This window comes from Dysidea avara, chromosome 2 (assembly GCF_963678975.1).
Source record: "Dysidea avara chromosome 2, odDysAvar1.4, whole genome shotgun sequence".
NCBI lineage: Eukaryota > Metazoa > Porifera > Demospongiae > Dictyoceratida > Dysideidae > Dysidea > Dysidea avara.
Window position 1 is genome coordinate 3556218 of NC_089273.1, and position 26184 is coordinate 3582401.

At 38.9% G+C, this 26184-nt stretch overlaps 1 protein-coding gene and 1 long non-coding RNA gene across 3 annotated transcripts in view; one reads left to right on the forward strand and one right to left on the reverse strand.

Moving 5' to 3' along the window:
• LOC136246437 (pleckstrin homology domain-containing family G member 1-like) overlaps positions 1 to 26184 on the reverse strand; it is a 356327-nt gene that overhangs the window by 52433 nt on the left and 277710 nt on the right. Inside the window, exons 1-2 of one of the 2 annotated variants that reach the window (XM_066037881.1) lie at positions 3344 to 3540; positions 871 to 1217 (exon numbers count right to left, since the gene is read on the reverse strand). The gene's annotated coding sequence lies outside the window, so the exon portion shown is untranslated. Of the gene's footprint in view, positions 1 to 870; positions 1218 to 3343; positions 3541 to 26184 lie in introns of those variants that run through there. The other variant, XM_066037880.1, reaches the window with a different exon arrangement.
• Positions 3445 to 24280, forward strand: LOC136246461 (uncharacterized). The gene is made up of 3 exons (XR_010696436.1): positions 3445 to 3533; positions 7659 to 7699; positions 24178 to 24280. It is a non-coding gene; the product is annotated as an uncharacterized lncRNA (long non-coding RNA).

The following is a 26184-nucleotide window of genomic DNA, read 5'->3' on the forward strand; positions in this document are numbered from 1 at the left end:
CGTTAGAATATCATTTCTAACCTTCTTTGTGGTGGCCAGTTGTTGCTATCATTCGTCTGGAGGCTTTCTTCATCTTTCTAGTCTCGTGTGATCCCAACTAGGGCGCACGCCACTAGTGTATTAGTGAAGTAGGCTGCATAGGATGACTTCTTGTGTGTTTATTTATACTGTTTTCTCGAGTGGGATTCCTCTCTCCATCTTTCTAGTTCGTCAACAAATATACTTACAGGATCTGTGGCCTGGCACGAGATATCGCGTGATTTATACGTAGCCCAAATTTTAAAAACTAACTTATTCAGTGGGGCTTAAAGGGGCTCATTGTGCCAATGCCATGTACTCATCATATTTCATCAATCGGGAGGTATTTCAGTACCAAAAAACGTCCAGTACGCTTTTCAATACAAAGCCATTGGGCTCACGTGCACGCTTCCGACCTCCTCTGATATATGCTATAGAAAGCTGTATCATAATAATCACATGTGCGTAAAAGTGAAAGAACTATTTTTGGGAATACCTACATGTCAGTATATCTACTATACAGTAGAGTAGATACTGTCAAGCAGTAATTAGAATGCATTTAACTGAACCCATGCTTTATCACAGCTACTTTTAAAGATCATATTCACCACTCAGTGCTGAAATGTTGTCACCAAGTCACCCAAATGTACAGTAACCCCACCCTTAAAAATTGTAATACCAAAAAAATTTTAGTCCAGCAGTCCACTGCAGTATTCCAGTCCAATGATTAGACACTACCCTACCAGGTAATATGTACATGGTCAACACATGACTACTACAGTACTACCTTCACACAGACGTACAACAATTTTATAACACACTACACACAAACAGATGGACAGACACACTTACCTGTGATGGTAAATATCTCAGAGGAGGTGACAACATGGATGACAGGTTGATAACTGTCCTAATCTCTCACTCTCTTAGACCTATATCATCTGTGTCATTATCTGCCTGAGGGGACTGCTCCTCCCTGCCTATCACATGATCCTCATAATCCCAACCCTTAGGGTATATAACACTGGTCCATTATTGTATGCCTCTAAGGCCCCAACTTGTTCATCACTCTTAGGACTTGTTAGATGAGACTGGAACACCATCTGACCGCAAGGGTGTTCTTTGTCTGTCATCTTGTTGAGATCATGTGATCCAACTATCTTGTACAATTGGTGGTGGTCAGCACTACTTGAATCAACCTGTAACAGAACAAGTTTAATGAGACACGTATGACAAGTTAGTCAGTATGGTGTATGTATAACTACTATATGATCACTCACGGAATTATTGTGTTGTAACACAAGTTTATGAAATGAGCTACACAAGGACACAATTATTAAACTACACTACTAGTGTACATGGTTGAGAGGTAGAGGATGACAGATATACTACACAGTTAACAAAACTATATCATTGACTATGACACAATTGTGTAGTCAGTCAAACACACAAGATAAACAAGTGGTTAGTGACATGTATTATCCTGGAGGTAATATTTGTAGACCAACATGTAACCATCAATACATTAGTTACAGGTTCCAGTTTGAGATAGTCACAAACACTCCTCCAGGGCAACTTATCACAACAGCTGAACAACAAATGTTGATTCTTGCAATAATCCCTCTACCTGCTGGTCTGAGCTGTCTGTCTACACATGAACAACTCTGGCAGTTGTGGGGAACACAGTTATTGTTTCCAGTCTGGGATGTCCATGTACCACTCATACACTCAGCTGGGACAGGACTAGTGATACACAGGAGGACTGTACAGGTCTTACAGATAGAGGACACACAACCTGAAGTTGCAGAATGACCCCTAAAACACTACTCAACACAACGACAGTTAGGTTTGTATAGCTGGGTAGACTACAACAATGTGAGCAAAGTTTCTTGTTCAAGGTAACAACAGTAACTGGGAATAACTGAAAATTGAACTTGGAACCTTTCAACTATTAGGTAGTTGAATATGATACCTCACAATATGCATGCACACACACACATGCACACACACACATGCACGCACGTACGTACGCGCAGATGCTTGAGTGCACACTCACACACACTGCACAATAGCAGCATTAATCATAGTCAGAACATGGAATATATGATGATATTAAAAGTGGCCTAAGGTGACGTCAACTTTAATCTCAGAATCAGTAGTTGATGACAACATTACATCACTAGCATGCCTCATACATGACAATTACAGTATTAAAAACAAGAAAACACTTACAGGCATCTGTTGATTGAATTTAAAAAAAAAATATTACCCAACTCGATTTTTTGTTTGTTTGCTAGTCTGCATGCCTGCCAGCCTGACTACAGTCACAAGGCTAGAGGCCAAACGAAACAGCGCACGGGTACCATTTTAAGCCACAACAACAAACTAACTGGATATGTCTTTTGTAGTTCTGATGAATGTCTGCCTTCTGTGTGCTGTCATTATCTTCAATTAAATGATCCTTTTCGCTCAAGGAACCCATATTAAGATCTCAATTTTCTATATTAACACTTTCCTTGAAGGAAAAGCTGCTTTTACCGTTATTAAACGATTTTGCTCACGTGGGTGCGTACGGACAAACATAGGTAGATAGGTAGATAGGTACACACACACACTTTTGTGGAAACAATTACAGTAAACCAGGCGCACGCCCACAGCCGGCCTTCGGCCGGCTGTGGGCGTGCGCCTGGTTTAAAAATGGATCAGACTTTGTGGGAGCATGCATTAAAATTTTGTGCTGCCTTATTGTCTGAGTTGTGTAATACAGACAACACCAACAGCAAACAGGCATAGAAGAGGATATACAGAATCAAGCTGTCTAAAGAAATATCCACTTAGTAATTCAGAAACTGCCGGGATACAGTATTCACTATCGTGATATTAGATGAGAAACTACTGTATCGTGATTACAGATTTTTGCAAGCAAAAAGTGTCAAACAGTGCCACTATACTGGAGCTGACAGTACACCAGAAATGGTCCAGTATCTTGTCATAGCCTAGCAATTGTGGCATGTGGTGTGATAATGACCCACCCACCCACCCGCACACCAGCCTCGCACCTGCCTGTACTCCACTTTTTAAATCTTCTGATGAGAAACTGAAAATCATCAAATAGTTGCCTTATGAACGAGATTACTCATGTGGTCAGACCACCTTTTACTCATTGGTTGGGAAAAACAATGACAAAGAGAGGTCTGGCCAAGCGCATGAAGTGAGACTAGAGACTACTACGGGTGGAGTAACAAAACATAACAGACCAACTGGAGGATTATACATCCTGTACAAACACATCATAAACACATACAGGTTTACTACATATGCTTACTCATTATTTCATTTGGTATCGCTCCTGCTCTCTCCTGGTCACCTTGCTCATGGTTCATTTCCAGATCCGATCCGAGACGTATCAATACTTTCCGGATATTACCTACACCAGTCTCGTGATTTGCATTAGCCTTTGGTAGGCCTCGTTTTCTTCAGGTCCTCGTCGATAGCTGATAATCACTCTATAACAGGTGTTTGTGTGTGTTGTGTAGTAAGGTAAATGCGGGTATTTCCGGACAGCGCACAATTCCGGACACTTCGTGTATAGCACCCAAGAATGAATCAACTAGAACACACTTTTCGATTTTTATAATCTCTATAAGAATAGCTATTCACAACAGAAATTTCAAGGCAATCCGTTGTTTCGTTCCTCGGCTAGCTTGATAAAGGTACCAAAGTGTCCGGAATTGTACGCTGTCCGGAAATACCCGCATTTACCTTATACTACGGTATGATGAAGTGTTGATTCTTGGTCGTGCTGTGTCTTCGGGTAAGGGTAGAGGGTGGGGCGACTTAGCAACGCACAAATGGTCCGGACCTGTTTAAAGGACCACTGTTCCATCCAGACGATCTATGCAGAGAGGGTATTATTAAAGCTGGTAAAAGATCAGTACAAGAGTAAAGTATAATAGAATCACATTGATCACTATCTCATTACTTTATGACAAATATTCTGATGTAGTGATTATGTCAGCATAATTTTGAGAAGCTGTCAGTGCTGTAAGTGTGGTTTTGAAAACTAAGAAAATGTGTGCAGTTTGTTAAATATGAGATGCTCTAATAGAGCAGTCAGAAATTCTAATAAGTGCAAATAAAAACTAATTTAGGGATCATAGGAGTGTACCTGAAGATAGCATAAGTGACTGATTATCAAATGAGGTTTACACTTTACTGTTCATAAATATCTCCAGGAAAGCAGTATTAACCTCAAATTTTCACCAGGAGGTAGCACCTTTCTCATAGAATATCTCACGTAAGTTTGAGCAATAGTATCCGATTAGTGTCCGTGTTACAAGTGGATTTCTGCATTCTGTATAATACGAAATATTGAACACCGCTACCTAATATCGAATGACCGTTAATTTCCGTTGATCAGTTATCGAACAGTTTGTACCTTTTCTACTCTGGTAACCTCAGTGCAACATACACACTCTTAATTATTATATGCACAAAGGAGGAGAAAAGGTTAGTCCATGATGGATGCATTGTATGTACTGTGGTATCACAGTTGGGCTGAAGTGATGTCTAACAGTGACTGACTGATACTGCCTGACTGACATACTTACTAATACCTTCAGACAAGTGTAGCTCAATAACACCTATATATTACAAGTGCACGAAAAAATTTGGAATTTTCAACTAGAGTAGGGACGACAGTACATTGATAAAAAGTACTGAAACAAGTGCATAGGGGTAGTGAACAATACTAAAATACAGTTGAATAATAAGACGTGTTATATCCCTACTGTGCATTTCCATTATGGCATCTTAAGCACAGTAGGGATATAACACGTCTTATTATTTAACTGTATTTTAGTATTGTTCACTATCCCTATGCACTTGTTTCAGTACTTTTTATCAATGTACTGTCGTCCCTACTCTAGTTGAAAATTCCAAATTTTTTCGTGTACTTGTATAACTTTTTTTGTAAATAATTTTATTATAGCTGGCGACCCCATGCATACCGCATCTGAAAAGGCACTGCGTGCCCCAGCTATATCAATTATCGTGTGAGAAGTGAAGTTACCATTACACTTCGTTGTCAGCTATGTTCAACCCATTACACAGCATTTTAATCAAGAACTTGTTGAAAGCATTTCGGGTCGATCTGAAAGCTTGTTTGGGTTTAGTTTTACCTCACCAATACTGCCTCATCATTGTAAGGGAAAATTGAGGCTGATTTTTGGGTGATATTTTTTGTGGGCCACGCCTACTCCTTTGTGGTCCCCTACTATACAGTTACTATCGTACTGTATGATAAGCCCTACTCTACCTTTTACACATTCGTTAGCTATAACTTTGTTAACAATGATGTTACCAAATAAGCTATGCTTTCTTTGTACCTGTCATAGGTTAGCTATACAGTACACATTGATCATTGTAGTGGGAATATGGTGGAACACAACATAGGCGGCGGAAAGGGGGGGGCTAGGGGGCTAAAGCCCCCCCCTTGATCTGCTGAGGGGGGGGCTTAGCCCCCCCTCAGAATGATATCACACCGAAATTATCTTTCTTGGAGTGGGGCTGAAAACCGTGATAAAGATCGAGATACTCTAATAGAGCAGTCACTCTAATAAAGTAGTCAGTGTGTAGCGAGCTATGTAAGGATTTTTATGTAGTTTATCAGCTAGAAATGGTAGCTGGTGAGGTGGAAAGCTCTTGTCAATTGGTTGTGACCTTTTTTTTTTTTTTTTTTTTTTTTTTGGTCTCACCTTACCAACCTATAGAAATAAGTCTGGGTCAGCTCAGCGGAGCCCCCCCTCATATCAACTACTTCCTCCGCCGCTGGAACACAATAAGTAATTGTTGCACATAAGGACAATGCTGCTGGAGCGACTGACAAGGAGTTGTGACAAAAAAACATAATATGCAGGGTTTCTATGAGATTATGCACTTAATACATTGTTATTCATGCATTGAATTAGAAGTTTTGTATATGCAATTTACAGTTAAGAGTGTTAACAGCTTTAGATAGTTATTTGACTATTCCAATCATGTATGTATATATATGGTTTTGCAGACTGTGTCGACAATAGTAAGCACATGCAAGGATACATAAAGGAGTGTTAATACTGTAATAGCGAAGAATGTGTTAGTTGCAAAGAAATGCATTTAGAAATGCAAGCAGTTAAACCTAGCTGCTAAACAACACACTAATACTAAACAAGATGTCTTACGCGTGTATCTTGTCGACGACGTACGATAGATCCTGTATAAACCAAACATCAAATCACAAACGTATTCTAAACGTTTGGTGCGATAACACATGTATTCACAATGATTATGGAAGCCCTATTGATATGGAAGCCCTACTGATGAGCAATGGCCACGATAAAGAAGGATCAAAGGAAAATCAGTAAGCAATAGCTCATACATTGTAGGATATTTAAAATACTAAAAGTTTCATCTCCATGAAATTCGAAGCATTTCCGCCAAAGAAGTAAGACTGTAGCTGTAGCCAATTTTCTGCTACGCTTGACTGAATGCATCAGGCAGGCAGGCAGGCAGGCAGTGAGGCAGTAGAAAATTTGCGAAAATAATGTTTTTTTAAATTTCGTAGCACCTAATCGAAAATGCTTCTGGTCGTTCTGAAGGCATGTTTGGGCTTGATTATACCTGACCAATACTGTCAAGTGGCCGTGAAGGGTTTGCAAAGATGATTTTGGCTTGATTTATCTTTGTATACCACGCCCACATCTTTGTCATCCCTACCATACAGTACTATCGTACTGTATGATGTGACTGGACCTGCGAAAACAGGGAATGTGGGCACAAACTACACCCCGTCACCTAACAGGTCATATCGCAGTACTGGAACAGAATATTTGTATTCTGTAACTTGCATCATAAAGCCAACTAAATGCTTACTAAGAGCTGAAAATTGCATTGCCATAGCATAACAGTACAAAACGTTATTAGTGATGAAAGTTTGAAAAATTAGGAAAAATCATGTGCCCACATGCCCTATTTTCACAGGCCCAGTCACATATGACTATATATGACTATGGGCTTGATATTGTAAGTCATGCAGTAGAAATTTCTCTAAATAAAAGAAACTCATATAGCTACAGTGTACCTAATGGAGGCATTTCAAGTAGTATTAAAGGCACTTTTGTGTTTGATTATATTTAACCAATACTGCCAAGGTGCCATGAATGTATTGTGAAGCTGGTTTACAGGTTGTTTTTTTTTGAGAGTCTGTGATCCTATACAGTACTGGTAAACACTAAACAGTCACACTAGTTAACTGCTCTACTAGGATGATCCTTAATATACAGTACTACTGAATTGTATGATAAACAGTCACACTAGTTAAACTGCTCTACTAGGACAGTCTGGTAGAATGTGAGAGCATGATTTTTAAATTATATAACCAATCACTGCTTTAACTTTAGCAACCACATAATGACATAAATCAAAACACAGAAATTTAAATGTGTTTGTGTTCCGTTACTGACTCCATTGGAAAGATACTGTATCTATGAATATACTCATCCCTATTAGCTTATGAATTTCGGGATTCATGTGATCATGTGATGCACAATAGATAACTATATAAATATTATAACATGTTGTATTGTGTTATGTTGTTACAGAGGATAGTGATATGGCTGAAAAGAAGAGGTGGCCTACTGATGTGAGTATACACTCATTATACCTGTATTGTGTATTGTGTTGTATAAATGTCAAACCTACAATGTGTGGTTGATGTATTAGTGTGTGAAATAATGTTTGGACAATGGACAATTAATGGTCAACTACACTAGTTACCAGGCCATATTTGAATTATTCAGGAATTAATATCTTTACAAAGCTGAGTGTGTGAGATATTGGCCAAGGAGGGAAGCCAAACATAAAGATATTGGCATATAATTTTTGTTGTTTCCTTGTGGTGACCACAAAGCCATTCCTAGGGTAAACTGTGAGGCTAACAGTTTACTATGTTGTACCATCCTACTTGTCTCAGTTATGTACCTGTATTGTAGTAGTAAAATGTGCGTACTTATAACCTGTTGACCATTATTACATTTTACTTGTGGTATTCACCTGTACATCTAGAATGAACAAGACATCACTGCATCTCTTACAATTTTGACCTTAGTGATAAACCTCAATAATAAGGCCACTTTGTTTTATAGCTACACTAGCATTGGTGCCTGCCTTACATGCAGGACCATCTCCACATGTGTTAATGCTGGACACAGAGACCAAGCATTTAGCATTGGTACCTGCCTTACATGCAGGACCATCTCCACATGTGTTAATGCTGGACACAGAGACCAAGCATTTAGCATTGGTACCTGCCTTACATGCAGGACTATCTCCACATGTGTTAATGCTGGACACAGAGACCAAGCATTTAGCATTGGTACCTCCCTTACATGCTGGACCATCTCCACATGTGTTAATGCTGGACACAGACACCAAGCATTTAGCATTGGTACCTGCCTTACATGCTGGACCATCTCCACATGTGTTAATGCTGGACACAGACACCAAGCATTTAGCATTGGTACCTGCCTTACATGCAGGACCATCTCCACATGTGTTAATGCTGGACACAGACACCAAGCATTTAGCATTGGTACCTGCCTTACATGTAGGACCATCTCCACATGTGTTAATGCTGGACACAGACACCAAGCATTTAGCATTGGTACCTGCCTTACATACAGGACCATCTCCACATGTGTTAATGCTGGACACAGAGACCAAGCATTAAACACCAGCACTGCATGCTCGTGTAGGTATGTAGCATGTATGGTGATGTTACTTTTAAAGAACTTATGCCATCCCTCAAGGTAGGTAAAATCGGTGTACCCAAGGAGCCGGGAACCTGTGGGAATCCAACTCTTCTTAGAATTTTATACACTTCACAACATTCTGTACTTGTACTAGGACAAGTAGTCTTGCATGGACAATCCACTTTTTCCCCATCATGGTGTCTCCCTTAATGTTTATACCAATTAGAAATTAGAAGCTCCTCTGGAAAAGTGTCTGAAGCTAGGGACCCGTCGATTTTGCCAGCAAAATTTTTGGCATAATGGTTGGGTAAAAGCAATGAGCAAAATGCTGGCATAATAGGTGCAATGTTTGTGAAGTGGACATAAAAATTGCACAAAAGATCGAGATACTCTAATAGAACAGTCAGACACGCTAAAATATCGACAATGCATAGCTAATTGTTACAGGAACAACAAGTGACAATCGAGGTACCCTAATAAAACAGTCACACATGTTAAGCAATATTAGCTGGCTTCTTGCTTTCCATGTTAGAAGTAATTTCTGATCGAGATACTCTAATAGAACAGTCACTTTAAGGCGAAACTGTAGCTTTGCACTTGGAATATTCGATTAACAAAGATCGGTGCTGAGCAAATTTTATAATTGTTGAGCAAAATATGGAGCATAATAGGTGAAAAATAAAAGAATTGCTGGAAAGAAAAATAGGTAGAAAAAAAAGCAAAATAGACTGGTCCCTATCTGAAGCTGACTGCACTTTATATAGGCCACTTGCCTGCATGAGCATACGTACTAGTCTATTATGCCACCTAGCTACTAGACTAGTTTAGAAGCATTGTGCAAAATGTATGGAGTCTGGTTTTCTAGCTGCTGGAACTTGCTTAGTTTGGCTTAGCTAGTAATCGCTATTTACATAGAATATTTGTTTGCACAATATTTCTAAACTTTAGTAGCTAGGTGACATAATAGACTAGCATGCTCATTGTGCAGCAGGTGAATGGTTTGTGAATGCAGTCAGCTTCAGACACTCTTTCATAGGGGTAGGTAAAAACAGAGGACCCAGGAACCAAGGACCAGGGGACCCAGGGATCCAACTCTTCTTGGAATTTTATACCCTTCACAAAATTCTATATTTATACTAGGTACCTTTGCAAGTAGACTTCATGACTAATCCACTTTTCCTCCATGACGGTGTCTCACACAATGTCTCACATAATGTTTAAACCAAGTAGAAATTATAAGCACCTCTGAAAAAAAGGTGTCTGAAGCTGACATTTATAGGCCACTCGCCTGCTGCACAACGAGCACACTAGTCTATTATGTCGACTCACTAATAAAATTTAGAAACATTGTGCAAATGCACCACGATGTATGAAGTCTGGTTGAATGTCGAGCTGTTGGACTGAAACTTGCTTAGCTAGTAATCGCTATTTCCTGTGAATATTTGTTTGCACAATGTTTCTAAACTTTAGTAACGAGTCGAAATAATAGATTAGTATGCTCATTATGCAGCAGGCAAGTGGCCTACAGTTTCAGACACTTTTTTCAGAGGTGCTTATAACTTCTAATTGGTTTAAACATAGTGTGAGACACCGTGACAAGGGAAAAAGTGGATTAGTCATGCAAGTCTATGCTTGCAAAGGTACCTAGTATAAGTATAGAATATTGTGAAGGGTATAAATTCCAAGCAGAGTCAGATCCTTGGGTCCCCTGGTCCCTGGGTCCACTGTTTTTACCTACCCCTTGCATAGGTACTTATAATTTTTGGTGCAAACATCGTGCGAAACACTCCAATGGGGGGAAAATGGATTGACAATGCAAGACCACTTGCAGAGGTACTTATAGGACCCGGAGACCAAGGACCAGAGGACCTGCAGGGATTTAACTCTTCTTGGAATTTTATACACTTCACAATATTCTATACTTGTATTGTATCAGTCCTACTGTTTTTACCTACCCCATCCTGCATACTGAAATTTATGATGCAAAACAACAAAGTTATTTGTCTGTGATTTTGACAGGAATGTAGCTCATTTATTGAATGAGTCTTGCCTACCAGTGCCTTCAACGTGCTGTAAAGAACAAATAAAAGCATTGGTACCTGCTGTACATGTAGGGACAACAAATGTGACATTATTAGTATTCTATATTGCTGTGTAGCATACATGTTGATAGTGCTTTGAACATAATCCTTATGCCATCCGTATAGTGACATAATGAACATGCAGGGTTAGTTGAACTACATACAAGCTAAGGCCATTACAGGTGGTGTACACATAGCACAGTTTCTGTCTCTGCATGACATTTACCTTACTGTCAACAAAAAGAAAGAAATGAACTTGTGCATAATTTAAAGGACGTAACTAAAATGCGGAGCAGACTGGGAAATCAGACTCATAAATGAACTGGGAAAACTTACTCCAAATGTCTATTTACCACTCCTGAACAATATCAGATGCTGCAGTGACTGTAAATAAACCTCTGAACATTGTCTTGAAACTTGTATAAGCCGATATTAAGTAGAGCTGTACCGATAATCAAATCAGCCAAAATATCGGCCACCAATATGGCATTTTTTACCAATATCGGCATCGGTATAGAACAGTATCATGACCGATATCGCTACCGATATTGATACAGCAATATTACGTATATAAACGGATTATACTATTAATTTTCTACGTTATTCATGTGGTTGTTCAGTGGCAGTGGCTTATTTTCACCCTACAGCAAGCACTATGTTACAAGAAGCCATACAAATACATGCAATTCTATTGTTTGTTGCTGGAAAGCTTATCAGTCTTAAACAAAGCAGTTATATATAGTACCTTTGTAATAAAAAGAAGAGTCACAGGATAACCAAGGAAACTTACTGTACCCAGACATGCCAACTCTCACGCATTAGGCGTGAGTCTCACTCTTTGGCTAGTAATCTCACGCTCTCACGCCTAACCCTCTGTTTCTCACTCTTTTAGCTTAGTACTCACGCATTTCTCATGCCTGATCTGCTTCATCATTAGTTCTGTGCTTAAAATTGGACAGTCCTGTGCTTATTTCATATACTTTGAGCATGCAGCGACCTTTGTTTTTTTTTTTTTTTTGGTCTTCACTACCAATAATCGTGGAGCTGCACTTGGATTTAGTCCGCATTGCTGGTAGCATTGGAGGTCTCACTCCTAAAATTGTTCAGAGGTTGGCATCTCTGCTGTACCAGACCTCTCAACTCTCACAGTTTCACTGTGAGACTCAAGTTTTTGGGTCTCTTCTCAAGGTCTCACGGTTAGGTGCTAATTGCTCAAGGTCACGCTCCAGATCTCAAGAATTCTTAAGGTTTCGCCTATAAATAAAACCCAAACCCACAATCGAAAACTTTTCGTCAACTCAATAATATAAGAAACAGTACTCACGTGATAAATATTTAAAATGTATGGCGCTCAAATCTATAAAAGACTGGAGCCAACCTGTAACCCAAGGCTGTATTACAGAATGGTAAGGTGATTTCTCGTCTTTGTTTAGTAGTAAATAAGTTTTACTAGCATTAATCAAGTTTGAATGGACTTGGTTACTAAGGTAGATGATGGGAAATATATCACGTGCCAGAAGCAGAGGCCAGATTCAGACCTAGTGAAAGGATTAGTGATATTTCATCAAAGATGGGCATAAAGCTGAATAAGCAGACTTATGATTCACGTGATGCTATGCCGTGCTTGCAATTCCAGGTTGCTTAGATTCTATGTGTAGCTATATAGATTAACACCATAGAGCATAGAAATAAGCTGCAAATAACAGCAGTATGCATGCAGTATAGCTAGATCATGCTTGTTGACATTCTTTATTAATAAATGTTAGTGCACATGAACCTCACTGTTGCATGAGGCCATGCACTTGGGGTGTCTCAAGGTTAACTCCAGTTCCAAGTTGAGAGGTCTGCTGTACCAGCCTTCACACAAGCCAATAAAATGCAGAGTAATGCAGAAATATCTGTTTAAGGCTTCATGGGAGTATGCATAAAAATGTTTGTGGGTGACTAATTGTCTGGATTGCACAATAGAAACCAAAGCCATCATCACCACAGCAATAGAGTGAGCAATGAATATATCACATGTTGTTGAATAGTAGGTAAATGTGCACTTTTACATAGATTAACTATGACTTTTATTTGTAATGCAATTATCGGATTGACTATCGGTTATTGGCTTCTTTTGGTGGTATACATATCGGATATCAGTACATGCCAAAAACCCACATCGGTACAGCTCTAATATTAAGCACCGCGCTTAAAACTGCTATTGAACTTCATTCCTTCTGTGCTGATTTAAAAGTGCATTCTTCATGGCGTGACTTTATAATGCTGTAAATAAGCCAAAGGTGACTTGTTGAAGAGATGCTGTTATTAATAATAGATTTGTGTTCAGGTTAATTGCTACATTGCTTTGTGGCTGCTTCTCAGTGTAACAGGTTACGGGGGGTGATGGGCAGGCTTCAAAGCCACACCACAGTTTTACTTCACCAGCTGGTAAGGCTGACTGCAACAATAATATGTGCTATAATTATAATTAGAAAAGTATGCTGTAGCCACATAGAGACAACATAAGTGTTGCAAAATACAAGTTTAGTCACTGAACTTGAACACATTTCACTAACATTGTGCCAGCATTTTGCCAGAATTTCACCCACATTTCACTCATGTGGGTGAACGTTACCTTGGAGCTGAACTGTACCTTGTAGCATGTACATGTTGAGCTGAGTTCTGAGAAAATGATAGAAAAGATAACTGGATTTGTCTATTAGAGAAATGACATTTCAGCCAACCAGATGGTTATAGTGATGACAGTAAGGTGTCAAGAGCAGACAGGTGCAGATTGACTCCATTACAAGTTTGAGAAATAGTCATAACAGACTGGGTGTTTATGACTTCCTCATTAGAAATGTATGATGAAAACTTTGATTGGCCATCAATAATGTGTCAGAGATCAGTAATACAAATGAGCCAAATTTCAAGAACTTGTGTAATTCCATACTTGAGAGTTATTGAGAGTTCAGCTCAATGCATATAAAAGAGTACTATTCTAAGCAGGCTCAGGAACACTGTGATAAAAATGCAGTGTATTTGATGTAGTTGTACTACTTGAAGAGGTGTATGGCTAGTTTAGACAACCATTACAAAAGTTACATTGCTTATAATATGGATAGATTAACATGTGTGAATAAGTGGGCAATGCCTATCAAAATGGGTGTAGTTGGAGATGGTCGGATATCCACATTTCTATTAATAACCATTTCTGTGTCACATTTGGTCAAAATGTACACTTGTTATGCTATGCCACTGCACTATTTCTAGTAGTGGTACGTATTACTAATGTCACAGTATTAGGCCATGTCAACTTAATTATTTCACAGGCCTGACTAGCCCATTGTTCAAAGATTAAAAAAAACTCATCCATGGAAAAGGAAGCTAAAATGCCACTAAAAACTGAAACTCTGAATACAACCCTTGTATTATTCCAATACAATTAACTACTATGTATTTACCTGCCATTCACCTTCTCAAAACCTAACTCAGAAATACAATATGGCTGCAAATGAGTTGCTGCTTTGTTGAGACCAAACCGCCAGGTTTACTGAAATTGTTTTCATAAATGTGTACCTATCTGTTTACCTAACTATCTACCTATGTTTGTCCGTATGCACCCACATGAGCAAATCATTAAAATGGCAAAAGTAGCTTTACGTAAGAAGTAAAAGCAAAATAAAGTCTGTATTAAACTTCTGCACAGGTAAACTTTGCTCTGAGGTGTTTTGCAGTCAGAAATGTGGGTGTGGCAGCTCTCCTCAGACTTTACGAATTACATTCCCTTTGGGGTTTTACAGGCATTTAACAACTAAAAACAATGGTGCAGGCCTTGAGACTACTAGGATTAGCCTATCCCTTCTAGTTGAAAGTGGACTTATCCTTTGCGTACATGAACAAAAATGAAGAGCATGCAGCTTTCAGGCTTTATCAAGAGAATTTGTGGCAGAAAACATGATAGTCAAACTTCTGTGCATAATATGTTGTTTGTTTAACAAGCACTTCCGTAGAATTGCATAGCAACGTAATTGAAAGAATTATGAAATATGAGAGTTACGCACTGATAATAATTTATTATCGCTCGACCAAGAACCCTATTGGTTAAAATTATGTATATGTTAAAGCATAGCCTTGCTCATGCTATATGAAAAATAAAGTACGAGGCGTGCCTCGTACTTTTCGCCTCGTGCTTTATTAGCATCTCGGCCGCGCGCCTCGTACTTTATTTTTCATATAGCACTCGCGGCTATGCTTTAAATGATTTATGGAACTTTCTAGTCGTGTAGCTTCACCATACACTAGGACTCGTAATTAACAAGCGTTGCACGAACTATTAGCAGCCTGAACGCACACAAACTAGTTTAACAAAGTAACTCACGTGTATTTCACCATAGTTTGGCATAGTAGACGTTCATCGCGTCTTTTGGCAGGTTTTGCTCGCAACCCACAGTCGATTCTATTGCGAGTCACATGGTGAAGTATTTCCGTGATATCTCCAGGACTTGTCCGTTTACATTAACAAACGTAACAGCAACGTTATCTTCTCCCACCCATCATCGAAGCATTTAGGTATGTCTATAAAAGCAATCCAGTGGTGGAACTCGTATCGGCTGGGGTGATTGATCACTCAGCGCGGCGAGGCTATCAGCCTTCACCGGCTTGGGTGATTAGTCGTACTGGCGTGAGCCTCGTAGGCTATTAGCCTACACTAAGGCACATGGGCAACTGTGCTTTATTGCCCACAAAGAGTGCTTTATTGCACCGCAAAGAGTGCTTTATTGAACGAATAAAGCACTCTTTGCGGTGCAATAAAGCACTCTTTGTGGTCGATGAAGCAGTTGGCCGGCTGAGAGTGTACTTTATGATATTTAAAGTACACTTTTTCCTTTGATCTCGCCCACGCAAAGTTCTATAAAAGATATTAATACATAGTTGGTTAATTCCAGATGAGTTAGAGCTACTGTAGCTGCATGGCGCCTGGTTTTTAGAAGTAGCACAACATCAACTTGTTTTTGTACTCATATTCTTCTGATTTCTGTTAATATTATATACTGACCTACCAATCCTATACTCTTGATATTTTAGTCTGTGAAACAAATAATCAAGTTGAAGTGTTCTTAATGTAACAATCATTTACCACAATAAAAACAAATACCTGTAGTAGCTCAACAAGTCTCATGTGTCAATACCACAAATAAACTTGTTTACATAAATTGACCAGTTGTCTACATCACCACCTGACTTCAAACATCTGGTAATTCTCTACTGAAATAATGTGGAATGAAACATGTCCAAAGGAGTCCTAGAAGGTATGGTGGTATTGTAAAAAGCAAAAACAGTATGACTTAAATATCACAGTTTACTAATATGATACTGGTATATTGGCCAGTCCTATTTGTCATCATTCATTACACACTACTAACACTAATCTAACTTAGTTAATTTACTTGATTATTGTAATCCAATAGTGCTTGTAGTTATAGCTAAAGTTCAGTCACTTTAACACTACACTATACAAACAGACACAAAAGGTATAACTTGTCTAAATTAATTAAAATAAGCATCTATCCATTTTAATAGTGATATTATCTTCACCTGAGAAGCTATTTTGGAATCATACTGTAAACAGTAGGAAGAACAACTTGTATACTAACAATATGTTAAGGTTCTTACATTCTCAGTGATATACCTTGTGTACATAGTTGAATTTGGCTTAAAGTTTTTACCATGAATTGGTATAGCTTGTTTTAAATAAAAAATGACAGAGATCTTGTTTACGTACATACCTCATTGTAAACAATCGCATGTTGTTCATATACTGTACTCTTGGTTATACAGTGTAGCTACAGGAATGATACACAGATATTCAAAACTCTCCATGACAACAAGTTAATAAGATAGTACGTATATGGTGATAACTAACTTTTCACACAGTAGCAGAGCCATCCTGTATAGCTGTATGGTACTTATCATCCAGCAAGGAACTTTGACAATCCCACACACTGGGATTTAAGAGGGTCAACGTTGAAACCGGGTCACTACTGCTGACCCGGATGACCCACTGACTCGGATAGCAATCCGGGTCAGACCCGGATGTGACCCGGATTAATTAAAGCCGAGACGTGTTTCAGCTAGTCTCGAGCGAGCGAACGAGTCTACATTTTGAGCGTTCGATTCGTGTTGAGTAAATATTGCAACTTCAGCCTAGCTGTAGGTTGAAGACCAAAAAAAAAAAATAATAAATAAAAAAAAAAAAGGTCTTCACCTACTGACAATAGCTACCCCTCACCATAGATACCCTCAGTTTCGTGCTACATACTACACTTACTAACAAATGGGCGTGGCTGAGCGTATGTTGGTAATGCGATAAGTGGGCGTGGCTCACGAAAGAGCTACGCGATAGCGTTTATAAGTTTCCACGTCGTCAAACAAACAATTTCGTTTCTCACGTGATCCAATCCGGGTCAGACCCGGATAAATTGTAAACCAGGTCAGACCCAGATGACCCGGAGAAAATGTGACCCGGATGACCCGACCCGGTTTCAACGCTGAAGAGGGTGTCACTAAAAGGAAGAATGGGAAATGAGGAAATGGGAAACTGAGTATTTCTCTATAGTTTGTTTTTGACATATTGGCGGTAATGCTAGCAAGTGAAGGCATCAAAAGTCGTCAGTGACGGTGCAAGCTGGACGCCAAGTGCATAGTCGAAACTTGGTATTTGAATCACTTTTTTGGTGTTCTACAGTCAGTGCAACTTAGCTAGGAGTAGCTAGAGTGACAATGAACAAGACTGAATGAAAGCAGCTCGTCAAGTGATCTCAGTATCGTGCAAACTCGACCTCATTCTTCCGACATGTGACCTCAGTCAATACATATTTGTGTATCTCATGCTGTGATTATACTATAGTGTGATTACTCTACTCAGTGTCACAAGTTCTCCTTTCACTGCTGCTAACACTGGTATATTGTATGTATGATGTAGCTATCAGATGGTTGTTCATGACATCAAGACACACGGTAGTGTGTCGTGCAGCCCAAGAAGCCGGCGCGTAACACCCATGAGTATATTGACAGGAAGAAAGAAAACGCAGTTTTCACACCTCCGTAGCTCTGTGCTGCCTTGATGAAACAAGACGATTTTTGCTGTGGACACTCCCTCCAACTTCAGCACTCCACATTCCAAATTTGAGCGAAATCGCTTCAAGCGTTCCCGAGATATGCGACTTCAGAAATTGGCTTAGTTTCTTCGTTTTTTTCTTCTTATTTTTCTTCCTCTTTTCGAACACTCACAAAAACTGCTATAGAACGCGTACGCCATATCCGATCGCCTTGAAATGTGGCACACAGAAGGGGGGTATAAAGGCGCATCTCTGTACCAATTTTGGCTGGAATACGATAAACAGGCAAAGAGTTATGAGCGATTATTCACGAAAAATAACACCAATATGTTGTCACGCCTACAGGGTAAACCGCGTATGGGAAGAAGCTGAAAATCGGTGGGTGAATAGGTTAACTATTGAACCACAGACCTTTTGTGGTTTGAAAGAAATCGAGCTAAAAACCAGGAAGATACAACGAAAAAACCAACAGTGTGTAACATTTACGCAATCGAGATTAGCTAATAAAAAACAACTGCTTGCCACGCCTACCAGATAAACCGCTTGGGGTAATGCTTTGAAAATCGCTGTACAGATGGAGTTATCATCTTAGATAGGCTCTTCAATGGTGTAGAAGAATCAGACTTAAAGCCACGGAGTTATAACACGAAAATCCAACTTGGTGTAGCAAGTGCGAGATCGAGATACTCTAATAGAGCAGTCATCCTAATAGAGCAGTCATCCTAACAGAGCAGTCACCCTGAAGAGAATTCAAGAGATCAGCTAGAAACAAGTAACCTGTATAGAGATCAGCTACGAACAAGTCACCCTGTAGAGAGATCAGCCACAAACAATTCACCCTGTAGAGAGATCAGCTAGAAGAAGTTACCTTGTAGGGAATTCATGCAACTATAGAAAGAGATAATTCAGCTAGAAGAAATCACCTTGTAGAGTTCAGCTACAAAGAAACCACAATGTAGAGAGTTCAGCTACAAACAAATCGCCCTGTAGAGAGATCAGCTAGAAGAAGTTACCTTGTAGAGAGTTCCGCTACAAAGAAACCATCATGTAGAGAGTTCAACTGCAAACAAACCATCATGTAGAGAATTCGTTTACAAACTAGTGACCCTGTGGAGACATCAGCTAGAAGAAGTTACCTTGTAAAGAGTTCAGCTACAAAGAAACCATTCTGTAAAGAGTTCAGCTGCGAAAAATAATCACCTGTACAGAATTCCACTACAAACAAATCACCCTTTAGAAAGATCAGCTAGAAGAAGTTACCTTATAGAGAGTTCAGTTACAAAGAAACCACCATGTAGAGAATTCATTTACAAACTAGTGACCCTGTAGAGACATCAGCTAGAAGAAGTTACCTTGTAAAGAGTTCAGCTACATAGAAACCATTCTGTAAAGAGCTCAGCTGCAAACAAATCACCTGTACAGAATTCATCTACAAACAAATCACCCTGTAGAGAGATCAGCTAGAAGAAGTTATCTTGTAGATAGTTTAGCTACAAACAAATGACCCTGTACAGAGATCAGCTAGAAGAAGTTACCTTGTAGAGAGTTCAGCTACAAACAAATCACCTGTAGAGAGTTCAGCTACAAAGAAACCACCATGTAGGGAGTTCAGCTAGAAGAAGTTACCTTAATTTGTTTGCAGCTGAACTCTCTTCATGATGGTTTGTAGAGGGTTCAGCTACAAACAAATCACCCTGTAGAGAGATCAGCTAGAAGAAGTCACCTTGTAGAGAGTTCAGCTACAAAGAAACCATCATGTAGGGAGTTCAGCTAGAAGAAGTTACCTTGTAGAGAGTTCAGCTACAAAGAAACCATCATGAAGAGAGTTCAGCTGCAAACAAATCTCCCTGTAGAGAGTTCAGTTAGAAGAAGTTACCTTGTAGAGAGTTCAGCTACAAAGAAACCATTCTGTAAAGAGCTCAGCTGCAAACAAATCCACTGTATAGAATTCAGCTACAAACAAATCACCCTGTAGAGAGATCGGCTAGAATAAATTACCTTGTAGAGAGTTCAGCTGCAAACAAATCACCCTGTAAAAAAATCAGCTACAAACAAATCACCCTGTAGAAAGATCAGCTAGAAGAAGTCACCTTGTAGAGAGTTCAGCTACAAAGAAACCACCATGTAGGGAGTTCAGTTAGAAGAAGTTACCTTGTAGCGAGTTCAGCTACAAAGAAACCATCATGAAGAGAGTTCAGCTGCAAACAAATCTCCCTGTAGAGAGTTCAGTTAGAAGAAGTTACCTTGTAGAGAGTTCAGCTACAAAGAATCCATTCTGTAAAGAGCTCAGCTGCAAACAAATCACCTGTATAGAATTCAGCTACAAACAAATCACCCTGTAGAGAGATCAGCTAGAAGAAATTACCTTGTAGAGAGTTAAACTGCAAACAAATCACCCTGTAAAAAAATCAGCTACAAACAAATCACCCTGTAGAAAGATCAGCTAGAAGAAGTCACCTTGTAGAGAGTTCAGCTACAAAGAAACCACCATGTAGGGAGTTCAGCTAGAAGAAGTTACCTTGTAGAGAGTTCAGCTACAAAGAAACCATCATGAAGAGAGTTCAGCTGCAAACAAATCTCCCTGTAGAGAGTTCAGTTAGAAGAAGTTACCTTGTAGAGAGTTCAGCTACAAAGAAACCATTCTGTAAAGAGCTCAGCTGCAAACAAATCACCTGTATAGAATTCAGCTACAAACAAATCACCCTGTAGAGAGATCAGCTAGAAGAAATTACGTTGTAGAGAGTTCAGCTACAGTACAAAGAAATCACCATGTAGAGATTTCAGCTGCAAAGAAATCACCCTGTAGAAAATTCTGCCACAAACAAATTGCCCGGTAGAAAGATCAATTAGAAGAAGTTATCTTGTAGAGAGTTCAGCTACAAAGAAACCACCATGTAGAGAGTTCAGCTAGAAGAAATTACCTTGTAGAGAGTTCAGCTATAAAGAAACCATCATCTAGATAGTTCAGCTGCAAACAAATTACCTGTAGAGAGTTCAGCTACAAACAAATCTCCCTGTAGAGAGATCAGTTAGAAGAAGTTACCTTGTAGAGAATTCAGCTACAAAGAAACCATTCTGTAAAGAGCTCAGCAGCAAAAAATTCACCTGTACGGAATTCAGCTACAAATAAATCACCCTGTAGAGAGATCAGCTAGAAGAAGTTACCTTGAAGAGTGTTCAGTTACAATGAAACCACCATGGACAGTTCTGTATTACAGCGTTGAAACCGGGTCGGGTCATCCAGGTCACATTTTCTCCGGGTCATCCCGGTCTGACTCGGATTGGATCACGTGAGAAACGAAATTGTTCGTTTGACGACGTGGAAACTTCTAAACGCTATCGCGTAGCTCTTTCGTGAGCCACGCCCACTTATCGCAATACCAACATACTCGAGGGTAGCTATTGTCAGTAGGTGAAGACCTTTTTTTTTTTTTTTTTATTGGTCTTCAATCTACAGATAGGCTGAAGTTGGAATATTTAATATTTACTCAACACGAATCGAACGCTCAAAATGTAGACTCGTTTGCTCGCTCAAGACTAGCCGAAACACGTCTCGGCTTTAATTAATCCGGGTCACATCCGGGTCAGCAGTAGTGACCCGGTTTCAACGTTGATGTATTATATATATAATTTGTACATTTACTGATAAAATCAGAAATATTTAAGGTACATCTGCTTCATCTTTTCTTCTTCCTGTGGTAAAGAAAAAAAGATAGGTTAAAAAAGTCCCAAAGCAGGCCATAGGCCGGCTTTGGGGTATACAAATACAAAAAGAAGTGAAATCTAATCCAAAACAGCCAAGCTGTAAAAAAAGGTGTGCGGCCCTCAAAAAGGCTATAGTGAAAAAAGATGTGAAATCCAAGGTGGCGGCCAAGAAATGGCTGTGATGGTAGGTTAATGGTAAAAATTTTAATAACGACAATTCAGGTGAATTTTGGTGCCGCTTGGTCAATTGGCACAAAATTCACCTGAATTGTCGTTATTAAAATTTTTACCATTAACCTACCATCACAGTCATTTCTTGGCCGCCACCTTGGGTTTCACATCTTTTTTCACTATAGCCTTTTTGAGGGCCGCACACTTTTTTTTACAGCTTGGCTGTTTTGGATTAGATTTATATTTACCTTGTGATTAATAGTCAGATGTAGTGTCAGTGAAGTGGTAGTAGCAGAACAATGAGTTACCAAGGGAATCTCTTACACTGTATCATAATCACAAAATGTTAATTTTAAATCATGTACTATAGCTACTACAAACATTACAAGATGCAATACTATAAGTCACCTAGCTCTCTATACAGTCATGATAGTATTGGTGAGCATATACTGGCAGTGGATTTGTGTTTTGACATCACCATACCCTTAAATAAAACTGGATCATCTTTCTTTGAACACATTATTTTATATTTTCTTTTTGAAGGAACTGACTACCAGTAGCTGGCTAGTGACACTCTACCCAAGCTACTACCTAGTACCATGTACAATCATCTCTACACATAAGCTGATTGCACATGTGTCATATACATGTACATATAATCATATTATCTTACCATATGTATGTGTCATTAGTGGCTACTCACATTCATAATTCTTGATAAATCATAATTTGATTAGTGCTGAACTTCAAAACAAAAGATACAGTAGTTGCACTAATGACATGACAGTGTTGATGGTGACTTGATGTAGTGACAGGAGAATTTGAGTTCTGCAGGAGGTACACAAATATGATTGAGAGAAGAATGAGGCCAATTTAACACACGCTGAAAAGCTGCATTCAATCAGTCTTGCTCATTGTCACTCTAACTATTCCCATGGCTGTAGCAAAATCACACTGACTGTGATATATATGCTGAATAATTGATTCAAATACCAAGTTTCGTCCATGCACTTGGCTTTATGTCCAGCTTGCACCTTCACTGATGGCTTCTGATGCCATCACCTGCTAGCAATACCACCTGGAATACAACAAATTAAAGTGCACTATAATAATTATAGAGAATCACTCCGTTTCCCATCTTCTCATTTCCCAATTCCAGTTTCCTAATTTCCCATTCCTCCTTTTAGTTACACCCAATTTAAGATGGTTTAGTTGATGTTAGACTTGCTTCCTAGAGTAACACATAATGTATTGTAGCACATCATTCCTTTTTCTAATAGCATGCGTAATTTCATTTACTTTTCAAATATTTTTTATTAAAAAATTGTTGTGCAAGCAATGTGGGTTATGTTGAGATGATTGCATACACACTGAGCACTGTAAGTTTTGACATTACATTTGTTGAGACATTACAATGAATTCATTTTCCAGATGGGATTATAGCATGATTGGTTATTATTGTAGTTAAGTGAATGTTGAGCGCTAACAGTTACAAGTTGAGTAAATTGGATGTGTATGAAGACCCCGTTTCGCATATTCGGTCACATATGTGTAAAGATGGTAATCATAATTGGAGAGATAGTCCACTGGTAATGACCATATGTGACTGGATTTCATATAACAAGGCTTCCACACACACAAAATCAAACTTACGTTTTTACCAGAAATGGATTGCTGGTCTAACACACTATCATATTCCACACTGTACTTCCTTCAGGACTGGCAAGTCTGGTTTCTGTAGCAGCTTTCTTCCGACCCTGTCAAAGCCACGAGTGGGAGATTGGCGCCATTAAATGGCCATGGCTTTGTGATAATTGTGTGTGGTGAGCTGAGACTTCATAGAGAGCTCACCATTAGTGTTCTCAGTCAATGTGGAGAGATTTGAGGGCCATGGAGGGCCCAAACTTGGCCTCTGGGTTCCATTTGTCTTCTTACTTCATTTTATACCCATATATTAAGCCCACCCACCACCCTCCCACCCTATTACTACCACCTGTGATATTATTACCCGCTTGAAAAAAGCTGCCCAAAACAGGGCAAATTTTGGGTATCAGAAATTTATACACCCACTCAGTGATAGCTAGTAAATAGATGAATAATTGGTGGAAATTTTGTTTGCACAGCTGTAGGCACTGGGAAGTTATTACACAATGATTACTTAAAATCGCCATATCTCCTAACGAAGTTTTGTACATCGAAGCCTTGTTTTGTCAAATTCAGTCACATATTGTGTTGTGGTATTAGCAATTGTTGTTATGGTAACTAGTAGGTGTGGTGTGGATGATGTAATATCATGTCATATATTAGGATGAGAAGGACAGACTTCGCAAAGCTATAGATAATGATGATTTGGACACAATCAAGACACTTACACAGCTGATAGATGTTAATGCCTCGATACTATATAATGTAAGTGTTACTTCACACTGTCATCACAAAATATATAATATAAGATTAGCAGTATTATAATTTGATAAAATTACAACATTATAGACAATAACTAGAACTAAAAGTAGATAATGACTCAAGGTATAGTAAGAAACACTCTGCTACACTTCAGTATATTTTCCATAACAATTTTGAAATTTTCTGGTAATCATCTGAGGATCATTTCACACACTGATAATGGTATACCATATTTGGTAGTGTTGCAATTCTATTTGATAAGGAACAAGCTAGTAGGTACAAGTATTTTATTGTTGGATTAAGGTTGAAGTTAAGGTAGACTCACTTTCAGTTCGCATTTAAAAAATAATGTGTTTAACATCTGGGTCATTCAATGTCAAATCACCAAGGAATAGTAGAGTCACCTCTCGGATTTTGATGAAACTTGGTGTGTTTGTAGTAGCTGTGGTGATCATCATCCATACCAATTTTTAGCCCCATACACCACATGCTTTCTGATTTATGACCACAAATATGACCACAAATATTTTGAATATTTCATAAAAAATCGGTCCGTCTTGAGTTACAAAATCAACTGTAGCTCATCAGTGTGTTAATATTTAAAAAAGATTTTCAGTGATCAAAAACTGTCATTGATCTTTAAGTAATATATAAATTATGGGATATCAACTTAATTAAGGTTTTAAAGGCTCCATTAAATACTTTAATCCTTAATGTGTGACTGGATCTACAAAACCGTTCTTATTGCCCAAGACAGGAAGTTTGATTTTTTCACACAAACACAAGGCTTAATGAATCCACTATCAAGTTTCACTGCCACAGTCAACCAGAGTAAAGTGGTCTGCTTTTCCTGGCTGCTTTTTTAGAGCACAGTGGCTAGCCGTACGAGTGGTCTGGGGTCTTGATGGAGCCCTGGCCAACCAGGTGATGGCTGTGTGTGGCTGTACAGCTCTGTGGTGCTGGACAATGACCTGTGCTGTAAGTTTCCTTTCATTTTAGCCAGTTCTGAGCCCTGAATGGTCTATAACTTGGCCTAATTCATCCCAGCATGTTTCTTTTCAATTTTTGAACACCATCTTGCCCGCCTTCCAGGGCCCCCACCTCCCACCCTTCTGGAGCTCGCCTGATACAGACAACCTCGGTTTAAAAACTATCTAAAATGGCGGGAAACTTAGCTGTTGACTACTTCTTCAGTGGATGATCAGGAAGGTAAGAAATTGTTGTGAAACGTGTGAAAGTTTGGTATGCGTAGCTACCACCATTGGCCAGCTACAACGCACTGAATATTTAAAACCAACGTTTCTCGGTATTTTTAAATGAGCGATAAGACCGGGTTTCCCAGAGACAGTCACATATGTCAAAATGATTATTATTATGCTTCTTCAAATCTTTGAATTTTTTAGCGAATTACAATTAGATCATGCACGGTACGTGGTTGATAAAATTTTGTGATGGGGCCTAGGGATGAGCCTATTTAGCTTTTTTTTCTACCTTGAGCAATTATTTTTTTCTTACCTATTTTGCTCAATATTTGCTCAAAATGTCAATTATTTTTGCTCAGCATCAATAAAAATAGAATTATTTTGCTTATAGTCTGCTTTATTAGAGTATCTAGTTGCCATCTTTATGAGCATATGTTTTCCTAATACTATGCATGACTGTTCTATTAGAGTATCTTGATCTTTTTCATACAAAACGTGCTAAGTTGCCATTTCTCGGTGCACGTTTTTCTAATTTCCACATATTTTTCCAGCATTTTGCTCTTTGCTATTTATCAAAATATTTATCCTAAAAATTTTCCAGGAAAATTGGCGCATCCCTAGTGGGGCCACAGTGGGTTCAAAAGATATAATTTGTTATGTAGTGGAATTTTGTAGTCTATTATTGCTATAGGGAGTGTACACCTCT